Raw genomic sequence first — 21,355 nt, 5'->3', positions numbered from 1 at the left:
GTGTTGCTGTGGTTAGGATTTGGACCTTCATGGAACCTTCAAATCAAGCGCGACCATCAACACAAACAGGTGTTTCTTGTCCATTAGCATTGCCGTTATCTTTTTGCATCCATGTTTGTCTGCTTTGATTGTGATTGGTAGCATAATACTCAGCGCATTTGCTTAGTATCAAACATTTAATTCAATGCAATGTTTTGTCATAATCACTTGTCTAGGTTTAAAAATCAAGCAGTCCGACTAAGCTAGTTTGACCAAGTTAGGTGTTAGAGATCTTCTCTTAATACCATGGGGAATTCCTTCCTAATAAACAATGGCTACTTAGGTTCTTAATCCGATTTAGGCAGCATTGTATGAAATGTACTAGGGCTTTCTAGTGGGCTTAACACTAGTGACCTTTAGCTTAAGTATTATAAAGGGAGTTTACTAATGTGATGAGCCTGGGGGATGTAACAGTGTTATATGACCCCCCAAAGTTACAAAATTTAAATGCTGAAAATGAACAAGCAAAAAATCAAAGTGCCACAATGTAAAATTTTAAGCATGAAGAGAAATCCCTGCTTAAATTGGTACTTCACTCACATGTATTGCCTATGGTACTAGAGCCCTAGAGGTTCCCAGTGTGGGCGCTTTTCCTTGAAAAGCAAAAAACCCAAGGCATACAAAATAAGCACACACATCATAATTGAATCAATGTGAAAAGACCTTGGGGGGTCAATGAAAAAGTAATCAATCAGGCGATGATTTCATGAGAAATTCCTTTTATGGTAGCTTAACTACAAAGTTTTCTACGTATAGCCTCTAGTCAGCCCTCGAACATGAATACTTGGCTCTCGCGATTAAACAACTTAATTGACCACAGAAAATTAAGAAGCTTACCCATGGTAATAATACTTGATCTCTAGTGCCTTTCGACCGTCAAATTAGTGACCCCAAACTTGTTTAATTTTTTACCTTTACATCTGTTTATGCATTTGATTACATTGCAATTTAATGTTCATTGCTATCAAATTGTTTGAAATTCTTTGACCAATCAATGTGTCTACCTAAAACTGCATATGCTTTTTAAGAGAATGCCATTACTGTGCCAATGTTGTTTGATTTTGCAGTGACTGAAGAAGGCTAAGGACATTCATCTCAAATGCTCTTCCACCTCGACGAACCAGCTTCAACTCAATAGCTTCCGAGGACGGAATCTACATCAGGAAGGGGGGCATGTTAACCCTCACGGCTCACGGACACCCCATCACCTACGACGGACGTGTATTATGTATTCGGTAGAGTCAGGTACCGGGCTTGTCGGACCAATAGGAAAAGGGTAGGAGTGATCGTTGATGAGAGGCGCACTCTAACACGAACATGCTAGGGTTAGTTGGCTAAGCATGGGCGCCCAAGTGTGAATGGGGTGAGCTCCTATAAAAGCCAACTAAACCTAATTTTTACTCATTCTCTCATTTGTGCAATTGAAGAGTGCTCTTGCTCCATCTCCATCTTCTTCTTCTTCACCTCCTCGTGTGTGTGTGTGTGTGTGTGAGAGAGAGAGGGAGAGTGTGTGTGCGATCGAGCATTACGAAGGCACGACGGCGGCGAAGCGGTTGAGCGCGGCACGACTGCAGCTTCTTCTTCATCGCGGCGAGGAATCCACCACGAAGGCGATCGTAGAGCGGTGAGTGACACACCCTTTGTTTTCTTGAGCTTGCTAGTTTAGGCTTGTTGTGTGCTTGGAGCCGTTTGTGGCTCGCACACGGTGTATTGGCAAGTCCCTTGCTTCGACAGTGCGGCAAGGAGCGCACACTCCTTGAGGTCAATACGATGGTGCTCTTGGAATTTCAATACGATGATCCTATGGTGCGATGTGAAGAGATAATGAAACAACAGCAAGAGGCAACACATGATGTGCAACGAAACCATCTGCGTACTTCTAAAATTGTGGATTTTCAAAACCTTACAAAAAATTCATTTTATAGCATGGTTAAGGGTCTAAGGAAGGGTCTAAGGTACAAAGGCTAAAACTACTTCAAAAATAAGTGACCTATCTTGGAAAATTCTCTAACTTATGAACAATTTGGAAACTCATAGCCCCAAATTTTGCATAAATAAAAGTGAACATATATGTAATGGTTTTTTGGCAAGAAGATTACAATCATTTTTTGTTACAAGGGCTCAAGAAACCTCTCAAGCATCTCCTTTTCCATAGCAAGCATCTGTTGTTGGAATCTTCCAACAAGAATTAAGTCCCAAGTTTGGCTTAAGAGGATGGTGTTTCGGCTAAACTAAGAAGCTTGCCAAGCTGAATCTATGAGCCCATGGACAAATTCAACCTCTCAACCAGAAAAAATCCAAGCTGAGCCTCTAAGCCCTAGAAAACTTCCTCCTTTGTCCTAAAGGAGGATACAAAAAGGAAGAAGAATGAAGTCCCAAGGTTTGCTTAAGTAGGATAAGCCTAACTTACATTCTATATGAGATGCCTAGCTACAAGGCTTGCATAAGTTGCCTAGAGTGAAGGTCCATAGCACCTTAAGCTTTTGGGGTGTGGATGGCTAGCTGGTTTGAGGAAACCTTGGTTGAGGTTACATGCATATCTAATATAAAATATTGTGTCTTCCCTTTTATAAAAGACCTTGAAATGGAATCCTCATAATTTTCTTGTGGCTTTGGAGGGTTGGGCAACCAGGGTAGTAGCCTTGTGAGTTAAAGGAATTTGTGGTATGACTGTTCACTTCAATTTCTTGGTCTACTACATTTTTGATGTATTAATACCCATGGGATTTTTGTTCTTACAAAAAATTTTCTTGGCTTTCAATTGAGTTTGATATTGCCTTAAATATAATTAGCTAGAGAGCACTTCGAAAACATCAACTGATCACAATCGTGTCAGCAAGTCATCCAATGAAGTTATCATCTTTTGAGTATGGCTGTTTTAGCCAAAATAAGGTGTCAACCTTATATATATATTTATTTCTTGTACCAAGAGCTTAGGTATTATTTATTTGTTAAGTATGGAGCAAGACACTCAAGGGTGCTCCTCAAGGATTCTTTGGCGTGAAAACATGAGAGAGTTTAAAATTTGTGGCATCTTGTACAACCACTTTAGATTGCCTTTGTCAAGGTTAAATTCTTTACCTCCTTTCTTATTCCAATGGATTAGGCACTAAACCGTGTTTTTGTGGAGTTTGTGATCACTTTCAAATTTTGGTGGCGTCCTTTGGATGATTATTACTTGTCATTTGTTTTTTAGCCACTAGTGATTTCATATTTAGTGGAGGAGTTGGAGCATCCATTGGGACTAGTGCATCTTTTATGACAAGCTGGCAACATCCTCAACCATTCTTTGACGTGGACGCTTAAGTGAGTCCAAAGTACCATTTTGGCTTTTTCTTTGTCGATGTGAGACATTTGGTGAGAACATTTCAATATCTCGTCATAGCTGCAGTTGCATAGAAATCCCATTCTTGTGTAATAGCATGCCTAGCTTTGGTGATTTTAGCATTATCCTCTTGGACATTTATGCCTGGTGATTTTAGAAGATCCATTTCCATTTGAGGCAAAGCCTATGTTTTTTGCAATGACATTGGGAGTGAAAGCCTAGGAGATGACCTAAATTTTATAAAGGGCCTAGGGCCTCTTTTAAGAAAATAGAAGTGATCATATCAAAAAGAGGAAAAATGCAAGTGAGGCCTCAAAGGTAAGGAAAGTGGCACTCCAAGGGGAGAAGTCACAATACCTGTTTGATAACTTGTATCAAAAGACCAAGTTTGGAATAGAAATAAAAAATCTTGGAAGACTACTTTTGACATGTTTCTTGGTTTTGAATCTGGCATATTGGGCAATCATATACATCATCCATGAGAGAGACAAAATAGTTAGTCCATCTTCTAAGATCATAGAGGAACAAGTCGGGGAAACAAGGATTGCTTGATTTGAAAATAGCTGAGTTGCTATGGCTCTAGTTGTGCCAAAGAAATTTGCCTCTCCAAGAATTCCATAGAGGGATATCCATACCATGGCATTTGCCTAGTAGCATCTCATTGAAAGGAGAAAGATGAGTAGATTTGTAGCATGCATATAGGCTTTATAGGGGTTATCCATATCATGACATTGACCAGTAGCAGCTCATTGAAAGGAGAAAGATGATTACATCTAAAACATGCCTATAGGCTTTGTAGGAGACACCCACAAAAGAGGTGTTTAATGTCTTTCAAATTGTTACAATTGTGGCAAAGTCATATATAGTGATTTTAACCTTCTTTAGCTCTACTACGAGTCCAAATTCCTTTGTGTAAAATTAGCTAGTTAAGATAGCTATGCTTGATTGAATGGGAAAGTCCCAAACATACTTGAATCTTTAAGTCCATTGCTTGGCACTCCATCGAAGAGCATTAAGTTTCTTCTTCAACAATTCTAGTAAGATTTAACAGCAAATCCAAGAATCATTGATTAGAGCTAAGCTTTCTAGTTTTGTAGAATTGAGATCCTATGAGCTATCCATTGAGGACACACTATAACCATTGTCCATCCTGAAATAATTGGCCCCAAGTTGTAATGTCTGCTTTAAATCATTTGTGATCTTTGATGGTCAGCTTGAGATCCTTACAGTAAGACACAAAGCCCGTCCAGATAGAGCTCTAAAGCAAAAAAAAAAAAAAAAAATCCTTTATGAAAAAAATGAGTTGGGTACTTCCCATTGTTTTTTGAGCTCAAACCATGCTTTTATCCAAAAATCTCAAATGGAAGTAGAACCAATGGGAACTATAGCTAGAGAAGAGGTAGTACATCCCATAGATTTAAAGTAGTCTAGACTTGAAGATAGAACCTTGGAATGCACCTAGACTTTAAAATAATACCATAAGAGAGGTATCACATCCCATAGATTTAAAGTAGTCCAAAGTTTGTACTACTTAAGATGGAACCTTGGAATGGGCCTAGAGTTGGTGGCGTTGCTTGGGGGCATTGTGGTCTTTGGGAGAATCTTTCAAAAAATGATTCACTGCAAAATTGGTACATAGGTGAGTCGGTTCAACCTCCAGAGAGCATTCAATGGTTCACACGGCCCATGGCCAACTGTATGCTTCTACATATGTACATACTACCAAACACTTGGCCATTCAACGATCATGTAATTCTTGGCCAATTTTCACTCAAAGGAGCTAACAACAATCCCTTTTTGATAGACATCTAAGCATAAGTTTGTTTTTTTCCACAAGACATTCTCGGCCTTAGCCGAGTTGCTACTTACTAGTGACATGGAGGGTGCGTAGGAGGAGACTTCTTTAAAAAAATCAAAGCCTTGATACCCCCTTTTCGGAGTGGTCAACCCATGGGAAGTTGACACTACAAAGGATTGTCTTAGTTTTATAGGTTCATTGAGTCCGTATAAAGAGACCATAGCTAAGACCGATGCTCCTTTCCTAGAGTCATTGTATCCAAAGGTGGTGAGGGTGCCATTTCTGCAAATATTACCTAGATCAAGATTTTAAAGCAGTGCGCTAGGTACAATACCGTGTTTCTCATCTGTTACAATTTGTGGTCTAGCTTTCTAACTTTATGGATGATATCGCCATGGTTAGAGGTTTATTCATTTGTTTCTTTGTGAATAAGTAAAGTCTAGTTAGTTGTTATTTCCCATAATAAGATACATTTTTTCTTATATTCAATCACTTCTTTTAATTAGATAAAAAACAAGAAAAGCCGATACCATAGTGGCAATCGACTTGTATAACAAACAAAAATCTAAAATTTAACCTATGTCCACAAAATAGCAAGTGCCCTACTGACAGTCATTTTGCACAAGTGAGATGCAATTTACTAAGTGACTCAAAGTCGATTGCCATTAAGAGATGGAAAATGGAAATAGGGCAAGACAAGTGTAGGCATTCCCGGACATGTCCTCACAATCAAAAACAAGAAATGCTCTCTCTCTCTCTCTCTCTCTCTCAAAGTTTCTTTGGTGTGGTTGTAGCAGTGGCTGTCGCCGTCGCCGTCATAGTTATGCCTCCTTTAAACTCCTTGACAACATCAATCAGTGGGTCTAGCTTCATTGTTAAATAGAAAATGCTCCCTGAAAAAACTAATTGAAATCAATCTTACATAACCAAACCAAAAAAATACCCATGACAGAGTTAAAATAAAAGAGAGGAGACAATCCGATACATTCAGATACTTCAAAAGGCATGCATCTTATCACAATCGAGCGAAGTGATTATACGTTGCTCCACACACTGTTATTATGAAGCATTCCCATTTTGTTATCAATAAGGGGCAAATTTGCCCATATACACCACCACTACAAACTCTCCTACTTACACAAAGTTGCATTAATGAATTGCACGGAGTCATACTATGCTCCTTCAACAGATTGACTATTAAGAAAGAACAACGGTTATAAACCTTGTGCTTTGGTGGAGCTATGCAGCGTGCACACACACAGAAACGTGCAGGTACAGGAGACGGTTACAAAGAGACGCTTGGAGAGATGCAACCGTGTCGACGTCTAGTCATCAAATCACAAGCTATCCCAAAATACAAAGTAGTATGAAGACAACCTCTGCGAAGCTGCGATCTGCGTTATTTTTTGTTTAATTACGTCCTGAGCTTTTCACTACGGCGTGAGCTTTTCACGGGGGTGTTTTTTTTTTTAATTTATGCGCTGACCTTTTTCGGCTTGCTTGTGCCGCTCTCACCACGCCGGCCACAGATCAGAGATCCATCCAGATGGCCTCCAACACCAGGTTTCTTGGCACCGCTATCTTTGCCGGGTGTGTGTTTATCGCAGGTCTCTCTCTCTCTCTCTCTTCATGCTTTTGTGTCGTTCTTGCTATTAAAGTTTGTTAATAGATTTGTAGCAACCCTACTTTGCAGATTTGCACACAAAACGTGCACACTACATGCATGCTCTCGCCCAGTGCTGCTAGTAATAACCGGACTTCGCCTGTTCTTCTTTGATCTAAACCGATAGCACATATTCAAGCCTCTACTAGGGACGCCTTTATAGTTGTGCCCCTTAATATCCATAACAAAATAGTAATGCTTTATAATAAGTATCCGTAGCAACGTATCACTTTCCTCGATTCTGATTAGATGCATGTCCGTATCCGAGTGTATCACATTGCCCGTTCTCTTTCTTTCTAACTCTATCATGGGGTTTTTTTTGGTTTGATTGTTTAGAACTAATTACAATTAGTTATGCAGGGAGCATTTTTGGCAGTGTTTTCTATTTAACAATGAAGATGGACCCATTATTCGATGTTGGCGAGGAATTCAAACAAGGAGTGACTATGACGGCGATGGCTACGGCAACGGCAACAACCACTCCCGCAGCCATACCAAAGAAACATTGAGAGATAGAGATAGAACAAAATTTTGGCATTTCTTGTTCTTTGATTGCAAGGGCATGTCCTCACTACTCTCATATGTCATGCAAAATTTGGGAATGGCGGCACTTGTCTTATGCTATCTCCTCTTTGCTAGACTTTGACTCACTAAACTCTGCTTGTCAGTAAGGTATTGACTATTTTGTGGATGTATGTTGTACTTTTAGACATAGGCTAAATTTTGACTTACTAAGTGAGATTAGTGTTTGTTGGCAAGTTGATTGCCTCTATTGTGTCGATTTTTTTAAAAAAATCTAAAGTGATTAAATATAAGAATTATTATAGAAAATAGCTAGACTTAATTATTCACAAATAAACAAATGAATAAACCTCTAGCCTTAATATTTTTTAATTATGGATAAGTGACCTCGTCAAAGGAAGTGCCTAAAGCCCTCGTGGGCTTCACCATTCAATACCCCCCCCTATATAACATGCGTTCGTTGGATATTAAAAAAATATCTAAAATGAATAAAATGATCTCTTATTTTATGATTTCTTAAAAAAATTGAATATAAAAACTTCTTATTGTAATGTATCTCTATTGAATTGCCTAATTTGTTTGCATTTTAAAGCCCCTTCTTTCGAACTCACATTATACATTAACATGATTACATATTGCACCCCATGAGCTAAAATCTTTAAGGACACATTTCAACGTCATCAAAGACGTCCTAAAGTAAATATACTACCAATGAGCATAGTAATAGCCGATTGTAAATACAAAATTGATCTATTCATGAGAATGGGCATAGTAGTAGTCCATCTTAAAGTAGAATTGACCTATTCATGACACTATCCATAAACTCATCTTGAGAAAAGAATATAAACACAAAAGGGGACCAACAAATTGGGCATGTCCTTTTTAATTTGGAATCCTCCTCTTCACCATAATTCTTAGAAAGAACATGAAAATATCATCCGTAGAGTTAGAAAGCTAGATGGCACATTGCAACATACAAGAAACATGGTATTGTACATATCACTAAGAATGCAATGCCTTAGGATCTCGATCTTGGTAATACTTTTAGAATGGCACCCTCACCACCTTTGGATACAATGACTCTAGGGAAGGAGCATATGGTGTCTTTACACAACGTCGATAAACCTAAAAAACTAGGACAATCCTCTGTAGTGTCAACTTCCCATGCATTAACCAAAAAGGGGGATCAAGGCTCCAATTTCTTTTAAGGAATATTCTCTTAGGCACCCTCCATGTCACTAGTAAGTAGCAAGGCCAATAATGTCTAGTGAAGAAAGACTTATGCTTAGATGTCTATGAAAAGGAGATTCTTGCCAGCTCCTCTGAGTGATAATTGGCCAAGAGTTACATGATTATTCCAAGTGTTTGATACTATGTACATATAAACATGTAATGTAAATCACATATGGTAAGAAGCATACAATTGGCCATGGGCCTTGTGAACCACTAAATGCTCTCTGGAGGTTGAATTGAGCCACCTATGTACAAATTTTGGAGTGATACATTTCTTGAAAGTTTCTCCAAAAAGAACACAACTCCCCTGAGAACCGCTACCAACTCTAGGCCATTAGAGGTTCCATCATAAGTAATATAAAGTTTGGACTACTTATATCTATGGGATGTGATACCTCTCCTCTAGTAGTACTTTAAAGTCTAGGTTCATTCCAAGGTTCCATCTGAAGTAGTATAAAGCCATGACTACTTTAAATCTATGGAGCGTAGTACCTCTCCCCTGGCTATAGTCCCCATTGGTTCTACTTTTATTTGCAACTTTTGGATTCCATGGTTTGATCTCAAAAAACAATAGAAAGTATGTAGCTCATTTTTTTTGTAAAGGATTTTTTTTCAACTTTCAGGCTCTATTTGGACGGGCTTTGTGTCTTACTGTAAGGATGTCAAGCTTACCATCAAAGCTCACAAATGCTTCAAAGGAAACATTAGATCCTAGGGCCATTTATTATAGGATTTACAAGGGTTATAATGTGCCCTCAACGGATAGCTCATAGGAACTTAGTTCTATAAAACTAGAAAGCTTTGCTCTATCCAAGGATTCTTGGATTTTCTGCTAAAGCATACTAGAAGTGTTGAAGAAGAAACTCAATTCTCTTCAATGGAGTGCTATGAAATTGACACATGGATTGAAGTGGATTTGGTCTTTTCCCATTCCAATCAGCCATAACTATCTTAACTAGCTAATTTTACACAAAGGTGTTTCGACTAGTAGTAGATCGAAGAAGGCTAAAATCAATATATAGGACTTTGCCACAGTTGTCATCATCTAGAAGACATTGAACACCTATTTTGTGGGTGTCTCCTACAAAGCCTATTGCCATGCCATAGATCTAGTCATCTTTCTCCTTTTAATGAGTTATTATTGTCGGTGCATGGTATGGATATCACTCTATGGAATTCTTTGAGAAGAAACTTTCTTTAGCACAACTAGTCTCATAGAAACTCAGCTATTTATAGATCAAGAAATTCTTGTTTTCCTCACTTGTTCCTCTATGACCGTAGAAGCCGCACTAACTATTTTCCTCATGACTGATGTATATGATTGTCATCTATCCCAGGTTAAAAAACAAGAAAAATGGAAAAAGTAGTCTACCAAAATGTTTAGATTCTATTCCAAACCTGGGCTTTTTATGCAAGCTGATAGGCAGATATCATTACTTCTCCCCTTGGAGTGCCTCTTTCCTTACCTTTAAGGCCTCAATTGTATTTTACCTCTTTTTAATATTCACTTCTATTTTCTTAAAAAATTTCCTAGTCCCTTTATAAAACTTAGGTCGTCTCCTAGGCTTTCACCTCAAAGGTCATTGCCAAAAACACGCTTTGCCTCATGGGAAAATGGATCTTCTAAAATCACCATCCATGGATGTCCAAGGGGCAGGGATTTCATTGACGTAGCCACGATAGTATGATTACGTTAATAAATATATATAGTATTTACACAAGAAAATCACGTGATCACGTTAATTGATAACGTGACTTTGACTATGACCTGCAAAAACCCACAGAACTGGTTAGCCCGTTGGAGTTTTCACACTACAAGAGGTACTTCACATTAGCAACGCTCGCAGTGCGACCCTCAAAAGTGAAAATCCACCGTGTTGCTATGAGCGTTGCTATGAGCGTCGCTATTTTATTTGTTACATAGCGACGCACATAGTGACGCCGACAGGGGTAAAAAATAAACCGAGAGCGCCCGAAAACTCAGATCTCAGATCCGAGTTTTCGGCACTCAAGCAAAGAGGTAACCCGCGCTCTCCCTCTCTCTCTCTCTTTCTCCCCCCCCCCCCCCCCCCCCCCCCACACACACACACACACACATGAGGAGAGGAAGGAGAGCCAGGTATGCTCCTTTCCTCTCCTCTCTCTCATGTTCCCTTCCCCTCTTTCTCTCTCTCTCCCTCTCTCTCACACACACACACAGATTGTGTCTTTGAAAGAAAGAGAGAGAGAGAGAGAGAGAGAGAGAGAGAGAGAGAGAACATGCATAAACAAAGAACACATACGCACACACATGCATACACACACACATTGAGAGAGAGAGAGAGAGATAAACTAAAGAGAGAGAATGAGAAAGAGAAAGATATAAAACAAAGAGAGAGAGAGAGAGAAAGAGAGAGAGAGAAGAAAACAAAGAGAAAGAGGGAGAAAGAGAGAGAGAATAAAAAACCTAAGAGAGAGAGAGGGAGAGAAGACGAAAGAGGGAGGTTGTCAAGGCTAGGGACTTGCTACGCGCCGTGTGCGAGCCACAAAGGCTCCTAGCACACAGTCATACAACAGAAAAGCTCACAAGGAAGAACGATGTGTCACTCACCTTCCTGCGTAGTTGCGAATGAAGGATTCCCGCGCCGCGAAGAAGAGGGAGACGTCGCTACACCGCGCTCAACCGCCTCGCCGCCGTCGTGCCGCCGCAACGCTCGATCGCACACACACTCTCACTCTCTCTCTCTCTCTCTCTCTCTCTCTCTCTCTCTCTCTCTCTCACACACACACACACACACACAAGGAGATGGTGAAGGAGAAGGTGGAGATGGAGCAAGAGCAGCTTCTATTGCACAATGAGAGAAGGACTCAATTTTAGGTTTAATTGGCTTTTATGTGAGCTCACCCCATTCACACTTGGGCGCCCATGCTTAGCCAACTAACCCTAGCATGTTCGTGTTAGAGTGCGCCTCTCATCGGCGATCACTCTACCTTTCCCTATTGGACCGACAAGCCCGGTGCCTGACTCTACTTAAATAAATAATATGGTTACGGTGTCCGTCGTAGGCGATAGGGTGTCCGTGAGCCACGAGGGTTAACATTGCCCCCCTTCCTGATGTAGATTCCGTCCTCGGAAGCTATTGAGTTGAAGCTTGGTATGTCCATGTTGTAGAGCATCTAGATTTGAATCTGCAAGGCAAAGTCACTGTTTTAGCAAGCGGAATTATATTGCCATAAATCATGAGGGGAATGTAAAGTACATGTGGAAATGAGTAAATGCAAGATTTATGAAATGTTAAACTGCCATTAAGGACAAATAAATTGCACTTTGAGTAAATTAAGTAATCAAGAGTTTTGAGCTTATGGGTGAGTCTATCAATTAGTTAGCTATGACTAAGGTTAAAACAACTACTCTAGTACTAGCTAAGCTAAGAAGATTATCTAAATGCAAGATTCCCTAATTATGCTTTTCAGCTTTGATTAGCCAACTCGCTCTCACAACTGCAAACAAAAGCTTGAAATGTTAACTGTAATCTCAATGGAAGTCTTTTAAATTTTTTTTACTTTTTTTTATTTTTTTTTTAATACTTTTTTACTTTGGGTCACAATCATGTGACGTGTGTGCTTATTTTGTATGTCCGGGGTTTTTTGCTTCTCAAGGAAAAGCGCCCACATTGGGAACCTCTAGGGCTCTAGTACCATAGACAATACATGTGAGTGAAGTACCAATTCAAGCCAGGATTTCTCTTCCAGCGTAAGATTTTTCATTTGTGGCACTTATGTTGTTTTTGTTTTTTTTTTGCTTCCATTTCCTTGTTATTCGCACTAGTGTTTTTTGTTGTTTAAGTGAGCAAGCCTTTCTCTGCCTAAAACATTCCTAAGGTCTCAAATACTCGGATAATTTTATTAGCTAGGCCTAGTGGTCAAGTAAATGAGTTAACCTAAAGTCACGGTCTCCTAATCTCCAGGCTCATCCATAAGATTAAACTGGAGTTCAATCAACTTAAGCAAAGACAAATTTATACATCTATAATGGCAGATAACAATCATAACTATTGCACTCAAACAAAGCATGAAAAATCATTATTAGCAATTACACATATCGACCAACATGAATCATGGAAAGTAGTACACCTGGAGGTATGGAGTGGCTCATTTCGTTGAAGCAGATGTCCTCAGCCATGTGGATGGAGATCCATATAAGTCCTACCTAACACATCCAAAAACAGGCACTATACCTCTAGGAGGCATGTCAGTGTGAAAAATTAAAACTCCTAAAAAACAAACTCAAAACACAATCTAGACCCCTAACCTACCTATCTGTCACCCCTTTTAGAATCAAGGAAAGAGGATATTATATAAACCGGGTGGCCACCCTAAGGCTAGGCCTCTATCCTCATCATCTAGATAAATAAAATCGTTGTCCGTGAGGCCATAGTCTTCCTCGGTCTCTATTAGTTCCTCTTCATCATCCTCTTGTGCAAGCATGCTAATCAAGAACCTCGCGATGCGTGGATACTCATCTTGTGCAAAAGAATAAGCATGTGCCACTGGAGACACATTCGCTACTAGGTAGGGATCACTAGTTAGCCATAGACGTATCAGCCATTCTAACTCCTCAAAATTTCTCTCACATGCAAGGCTCTCTATCAAATCCCATTCGCAAGAAAGTATGGGGTAGCATACGTAGAACACTTGAGGAAAAGACAAAGGGTACCTTTCATCAAAAATAGAAGTGCATGCCTCTGGTGAAGTAGCCATTTCTGACAATACAGATAGATTTGGTTAGGCCTTTAAAACATAAGAGTTGTTTTTGTGTGTTGCTTGAATTGACACGGTGAATTTGGACTTATATGTAAGATCTGATAGGGTGCTCTCTCATTGCTAGTCGCTCTTGCTCTTTACTATTTTTGTTTTTTGTGAGTATAAGGCTATATATATACATTCCCTAAGATTGGAATTGAGAGGTCATGGAGGAAGGTTGAGAGAGGAGCGAGTGAATGATTGATGTTAGCAAACACTCCCCCCTTCCTTGGGTAGATCATACCTTTTGGAATGAGGTCGTCACCTTTTGAAACCAATTGCTCCAAGTTGTTATGGGTGAAGGTTTTAACCAATATTTTTCAACCGCCCTATGCGTTTCATCTAGTTGTAAGGGTGGTAAGGTACTCTCCTATGATTTTATTTGCAACATTGTTGTAGGTGGTGAACTTACCCCGGGAGGTGCAAACTCTTTCGTGCTTGTATGGATATGTACAGTGGTAGGTGGAGGTTGTGTCGAAGCTTCTATTTGCGTATAGGAACTACATGAAGAGCAAGAAGCTTCATTTGATTTCCCTGTTCCTGAGCTAGGTGGAACAAATCGTTCTTTCTTTGGTACCCAAACTAGCTCTAGAGCGGGTGTGTAACATTCCATGATTTTTTCCTTTCCGCGATTTTCAATTTGTTTTGGAGCCACAGGATTGGGTTTACATGGGCCAGATGACAGGTAAGAGTACACTTTACGTTTGGGCACCCAGATTTGATCATTTCCTTCATAGTATCCTTGGGCTTCCAATAGTCGTTTAGGAATCCAACGCAATATTTCTTTACATTTCTTGGAGTGAGTGGGACGGTTCTTACGAGGTTTCCGTTTTTTTGCATCAACCATGCTCACTACAGAAGCTTTAGGGACCCACTTGTATGTTTTCTCTGTTATATTAGGATGGTTCTTGTGTGTCTCAAGCTTTCTTTCAACTACATCAGTTGAAGCTCTAGAGAGTTGGGCTATGGGGACGTATGGTTCAACCTCCTGGACATGCAATGTCGTGGGTTTTATTTCGTTAGGAAATATCTCAGGGACTATGGCTTGAGTGGTAGGGCTAAGAGTTGGTTTTTGCGTTGTAACACCCCCAGTCCCCCAATCAATAGTGCATTTGGTGGCTATCATCCACGTGCGGTCTAGGTTTATATTACCCTCCATAGTTCCAGTAGGCATGACCAAAAAGTCTTGAGCTACAATTCCATTTTCATAACTGACAAAAGTGTGCCAGATTCCAAAAACCATAGTTTTTTTCTTGCTGACACCCTTGACTTGGATAATACTCTCAGATAGAGGTGGCTTCCCTAACTGACACCACACCCCATAGGATAGCAGATTATATTTAGCACCCGTGTCCAATAAGGCGTTATATAGCACTTTTCCATAGGCACTATTTAACTCAATAGGGTATCGTAGAGGTGTGTCAGAGTCCAACCAATCCTCTTCGATTTCCACGTGGAATGCATTTGTGACTCCAAGGTTAGCCTCTCGTTTTTGTCTTATACGTTGTTGTCGCTCCTTAGCCTCAGCTTGAGCTTGTATCTTGTTTAACTCGGTTTGTGCTTTGGCAGCCTTCTTTTGATGAATGGCCCATAGTTCTTCTTGGCTTAAAGGATCATAATATCTTTTGAATTTACTCCCATTGAGGAATCCAATGGTTTCAACTCCATCAAGAGTTTCCACACGAAGGGTACCTTGTGGGGTAATTTCACATACTCTATATGGTCCTTTACCAGCATATTTCAACTTTTTCTTCTCTTTACGTACTCCATACATAAGGACTTTATCACCAACTTTGATGTCCTTATCCTTCACATGGCGATCAAACCACTTCTTTCTCCTATCCTTTTCCACAAGAGCATTTTGCACAGCCAACTGTCTCTCTTCGTCTAGTTTTTCTAAGATATACAAACGCTCGGTTAAGGGGTTACCATTCCATCCTTCTTGCGAAGCTACCCTAAGACTAGGAATGACAAACTCCCAAGGCATAACCGCTTCTTGGCCGTATACCATTTTGAATGGCGTACAATTAATAGCCACTTTTTAAGCAGTACGATAAGCCCATAGAGCAGATGTCAACTTCAAATCCCAATCAGTGCGATGAGCTTCTAACGTCTTGGTTAAAATAGAGATTAGAGTCTTGTTGGTGCTCTCGGCTTGTCCATTAGCTTGCGGGTAATAAGGTGTAGACTTATGGTGGGATATCATAAAGGTCGTGGTAAGCTCTCTTATTACCTCATTTATAAAATGGGTACCATTATCACTAACAATTTCAAAAGGGCAACCAAATCTTGTGATAATGTTCTCAAAAAGAAACTTAGCTGTTGTCCTCGCGTCAGCTTTTTGTGAAGCCTTAGCTTCAGCCCACTTTGTTACATAGTCCGTAGCAACTAGAATATATCGAGATTGAGTGTTGCGAGCTGCGGGACTAATTGGACCTACAAAGTCTAAGCCCCATTTTTCAAATGGTTGGGTTACTTTAATAGGATGTAAGGGCATTCTGTCTTTGCGCTGTGTGGTCTTGTAACGTTGGCACTCATCACACCCTTTTGTTAAAAGTGATGCATCCTTAAATAAAGTTGGCCACCAATAGCCTGATTGCAGTACCTTTCTAGCAGTCAGGTCTCCTGAAAAATGTCCTCCTGTTATGCCCATATGTGCTTCTTGCAAGATATACAAATATTCATCCTCGCGGGCACAACGCCTAAGAATATCGTCCTTGCCTAATCTATACAGAGTTCCGGCAATCAAACAATAGGGTTCACATTCTTTTACTAGCCTTCAAGCGATATCCTTACGAAGTTCCTTGGGTGGAAAACCATTAACTAAAAAGTTAACAATGTTCTCACTCCATTCAGGTATAGTCTCAACTATGAATAGGGAAGTATCGGGTAATTCATCATCAACTCCTGTAGGGGCTTCACCATTGGGTATGCGAGACAAATGATCAGCCATGACGTGCCTTTTACCGGGTCTCACTACAATCGTGAAATCAAACTCTAGAAGAATTAACAACCATCGTGTGATTCTTCCTGTGGAGCATGGCTTGTTTACCAGATACAGCAACGCTTGATGATCCACATAAAATACAAACCTGTTTACCAGAAGGTAGTAGCGAAATTTCTTTACTGCATAAACCATTGCCAAACCTTCTCGCTCTGTAGTGGTCTAGTTCCTTTCAGCATCGTTCAATTGACGGCTTGCAAAGCTAATGGGATAGTCCAATTTATGTTCTCCTGGTTGAGTGAGAACACACCCAATAGCAAAGTTTGATGCATCAATATGCACATGGAAAATGACATCCCAGTTAGGTGTCCTTAAAATCGGAGCACTTGCTAGTGTTTTCTTCAATTGTTCATAGGCCTGGTCACACTCTTCAGTCCATTTAAATTCAATGAGAAGCTTGTACAAAGGACGTGCTATCTCAGCGAAAAATAAAATAAACCGTCGATAATAACCCACGTGTCCCATGAACCTTTGAACTCCCTTGTAATTGGTTGGTGGTGGTAACTCTAGAATCACTTTAATTTTGCTCTCATCGGTTGAGATACCATTCTTAGATACTATATGCCCTAAAATAACTCCATGCTTGACCCAAAATTGGCATTTGAACGGGTTCAATGAGATACGATATAACCTACACTTTTCAAACACCTTCCGCAAACATGATAGATGTTCTTTCCAAGAAGAGTAAACACAAAGGTCGTCTAAGAAAGCTTCACAAAACTCTCTCAAATATTCTTTAAAAGCAGTGTTTATTAATCGTTGGAATGTAGCAGGGGCATTTGTTAAGCCAAAAGCCATCACATGAAATGCAAACACGCCAAATTCCGTGATGAAGGCAGTTTTAGCTTGGTCCTCTAGCGCTATCGTGATTTGGTTGTAGCCTGAGTACCCATCTAGAAAGCTATAAGCTTCCTTGCATGCAACTCTTTCGAGTACATGTTCGGAATATGGTAGGGGGTAATGGTCTCTTCTAGTAGCTGCATTAACTTTTTTGAGGTCCACGCACACCCTGAGTTTCCCATTCTTTTTTGGCACGATAACTATTGGAGACACCCATTCAGAGTGTTCAATAGGATATATGAACCCACATTTGATAAGCTTTTCTAGTTCTTCTTGAATGATCCTTGCGTACTTAGGATTCATCGGGTAGGGTCTTTGTTGTACGGGCTTCGCAGTGCTAATCATAGGGATTGTATGTTGGACCACAGAAGGTGGAACACCTTTCATATCATGGTATGTCCAAGCGAATATGTCCTTGAATTCCTTGAGAAGCTCTTTGAGGACCGCCTCTTCAACTTCTGTGAGGTCTTGGGCAATAAAAACAGGTTTTGATTCTTCATCGGGGTCGGCTAATTCTATTTCTTTAACTATTGCAGAACCATCATAGATTCCATTATTCCCATCGATAGGTATTCTTTGGGCTTTTGTGTACACAACCTTTGCTTCCCCTGTGGTGTAAGATTTCAAATGTTCTGGTGCAGGATGCAAGTCTGTGGATTCTGGTTGTGCTTTGGTTTGTGCTTCCATTTCTGCTTTCTTGTGTTGTCGAGCTAACTCTTGGTTTTGACGCCTCCTTGTAGTGCGGCTCAACTTTGGTTTGTCTATGATCTCTAATTGGGCTATGTCATGGGGTCGTGGTCTACACCACATAACATTTTGGAGATATTCACCCCAATTGTCTACCAATTTTTGATGAGCATCACATGCTCCTATATAACTGAGCCATTCTGCTGAGGATCTCTTCTTTTTTATCCTAGCACGTACATTGGCTCGATATCGACGCCTCTTAAGGTTTTTCTTTTTCTTATTTGAGACCTGCTTTTGATTTGCATTTAGATCTGGCTTACTAAAGGAGTCCTCATTGGTGTCCTCTTCACTCTCGGAGGACCTATCATCGGTTGATGTGCTCGGTCCTTCCGAATGTTTTGACTCTGAACTTGCTCTACTCTCTAATTCATGAGATTCAGAATCCGTCACTCTGGGAGTCAGTGTCTGAGTCGTGTTGGTCAAAGTCTTCTATTGAGCTATCGGTGTCACTGTCAGATTGGTCCACAATTGCCTTTCCCTTAGAAGATGCATGTATGGCACTTATCATGTTCAGAGGTGCAATTTGTGGTACCTCTTCCCCCTCTGGTGTGACCCAAGTGGTTCCTCTATTTCCCTAGGTATCTATGGTTGCAGCTAGGTGTACCCAGTCTACGTTGTCTGATTCCGTCATACCCGGTAACACATCCATGTAAGGAGAATCTTGGCCAATGTCTGTATCCTTCTTACAAGTGTAACAATATTGTAGTGGGGCCGAGTGAACTGTGGTGTCAGAGCGATGATCAATAATGGTTTTACTCCCTAAGGGGTGTACCTTACCAGTCACCAACTCCACTCTAAGGACAGAGTCTTGGAATTGCAAATAGACATGATTTTTAGACCAATCGTGAACCATCTGTGCTTCCCTCATGAATGGTCGTCCTAAAATCATTTCATATGACATAAGGTGTTTAGAGAAATCCATTACAATGAACGTATGTCGTACCTTGTGTCCTAGAACTTTGATCTTAAGATCCTTGAGCATCCCCATAGGTTTGGCTATGGTACCATTTGCCATCTTTACCACAATGTTAGTAACACTGAGGCGGGGTTTTCCCATGGATTCCCAACAATCTTTTGTAACGATGCTAACTCCCGCACCACCATCAAGAATTCCCTTTATAGTTAATCCCTTGGTAGTGATGGGTAGGGTCGCATTAGACTCGTCGCCTTCAAAATACTGCCCTAATTCGTTAATGGGTACCTCTATCACAGACTCGTGTCCATCTAAATCAAGTGATTGCACATGATTTTTCTCATCAATCATAATCGAGTCAGGCCTATTTGGTTGCGCAAACTGCGGTAATCCCGTTCGTAGCTCTCCATTAAGGAATGCTTGAAGTGCAAGGAATAACTCAGGATCTCCATACAACTTTGCTATGATCGTGGTTCGGACCTCAGAAGACATGAAGTCCACTAGTTTGGCAACATTCATTGGCGTTTTGCAGGGTGTAGGTCCTTGACTAGGAACTGGTGAGGATGGAATCTCATATTGCTCAATGGGATCAGGTATTCCTTCGTTAAACATCCTTTCCAACAAGAAGGGTGTATGCTCACGTTCTGATGTCCCGTCCTCACTCCCTTCTTGGATGATACTAGATATGGCTAACGGTCTATGGTTCATGTGGGGTGGATGAACTTGCGTGGGAAACACTGTGTCATGAATTTTGACATGCATGGGTTCTGGTTCTAGTTTCCTTTGAGTCTCGTCCACTAAACCTCTTAGATGTTTCACCTGCTCAATCTCGTCTACTGGGTTTGGGTACGTCCCAATCTTCTTTTTACGATTCTTCCCTTTTTGCCCCTGCGGTTTATCTTGGGGGTCTTGGATTGGATTTGGAAACACTTGTGGTGTTTTCAGAGGCTCTTTATGGTTTTCTCTTATTCGGTTTTCATTTGGTTCCATGTTACGGTTTTCTTTGTCGGTCTTTCCCTTTGTGGTATTGGTTCTAGTCTCCATTGTCTCGATTGAATCTGAATCATCCTCGAGGTCATTCATATACACGGGGTCATCTTCTGTTCCTATGTTTGTTTTGGAACTTGGCTTTGAATTTCCCGTATTCTGCGACCTCTTCCTTCGTGTCTTCTTTTTCTTTGCTTGGATAACTGACGCGGTATCTCTCTCTTCGAGGATATGGCATGGCCCTTGAAGCATGGACCGTGTAATCGCATAAGCGGGTGCGAGGGGTGGTATTGGCGATGTCACACTAGCAATTTCGACCAAATTTAGGGGTGTGATTTTAGGCGCATTTGGGTTATAGGGGCATTGGGCAATCAAGTGATCTATGCCACAACGATTACATGTGAGTATTGGCATTGCAGACGTGCTCCCTTGATTCATTTGCATCTGTGCAGCATTCTTTTGCAGCCTAATAGGGCACTCCGCTGCCCGATGTGGTCCACCACACTCGTAGCATTGAAGAGGTGGCCTCCTAGCCTGGGTGTTGATATTTTGACCTCTGGATGTGAGAGCAGCAGCTTGATAAACCGGCTTGACTTGCCCCCAACAATCTTCCATGTAGTATATAGGACACTCTTCCAATGTATCAAGTCCGTAGGCAATACTAGTGTCTATTTCCTCCTCACAGCCATCTGCATAAGCATTTGATGGCTCGCAACCCACTTGGTTCATAGGGGCGACTCTTGGATGTGGGGGTTGTGGTCCTAGCACAGGAGGTGGTAGCGGTGTAGCTTGTACAACATTTTGAGATCTAGGGACCATGTGTTGCGGTAGTTGCTCAAGAGGTGGAGCAGGCATCAATACAGGAGCTCGAGGCGCATCCGTCCAGGCTAGAGGTGGTCTATTTGCCATCATACGTTTGATCATTAAACAATCCTTAGCTTGGTGACCATACCTACCACATGCGTTGCAAGTCCCATTAAATTTTACTCTAAACGTAGGGCACTCACTAGTGCTATGTGGACCCAAGCAAATGGAACACCATTGTTGCTCCCTTCTTGGATACATGTGACTATTTTGAGGGGGTCGATTATCCTTAAGAGACTCTTGGATTGCCTTGGTGAGGTCTGTCAAGAATGTCTCAAATACCTTTGGCTCATTGGCAATGGGCTTTGCAGTCATGGATTCATACCCATGACTGCAAAGCCCATTGCCAATGAACCCATTGCCAATGGGTTCATACTCACAAGCCATTGGGTTCATACCCAATGGCTTGTGAGCTAGTGGATCTCGTGTCAGTAGACACCCTCATGCCTACTATCATCAAGTTGTCCTCTAATTGGATTGCATTGGCAGTGACATCTTCCCAGGTTGTGATACCTCTAATCACTAGTCCATTATAGATTCCTTCATTCCTCAACCCTCGAATGAATCGATCAAGCAGTTGGTTATTGTTGAAGCGCTCATTTACAGGGCAGCGAGAGTTTAAGTGCTTTAGACAACTA

Source organism: Adiantum capillus-veneris, chromosome 9, assembly GCF_014529385.1.
Source record: "Adiantum capillus-veneris isolate H3 chromosome 9, ASM1452938v2, whole genome shotgun sequence".
NCBI lineage: Eukaryota > Viridiplantae > Streptophyta > Polypodiopsida > Polypodiales > Pteridaceae > Adiantum > Adiantum capillus-veneris.
Note: the sequence above shows the minus strand (reverse complement) of the source record.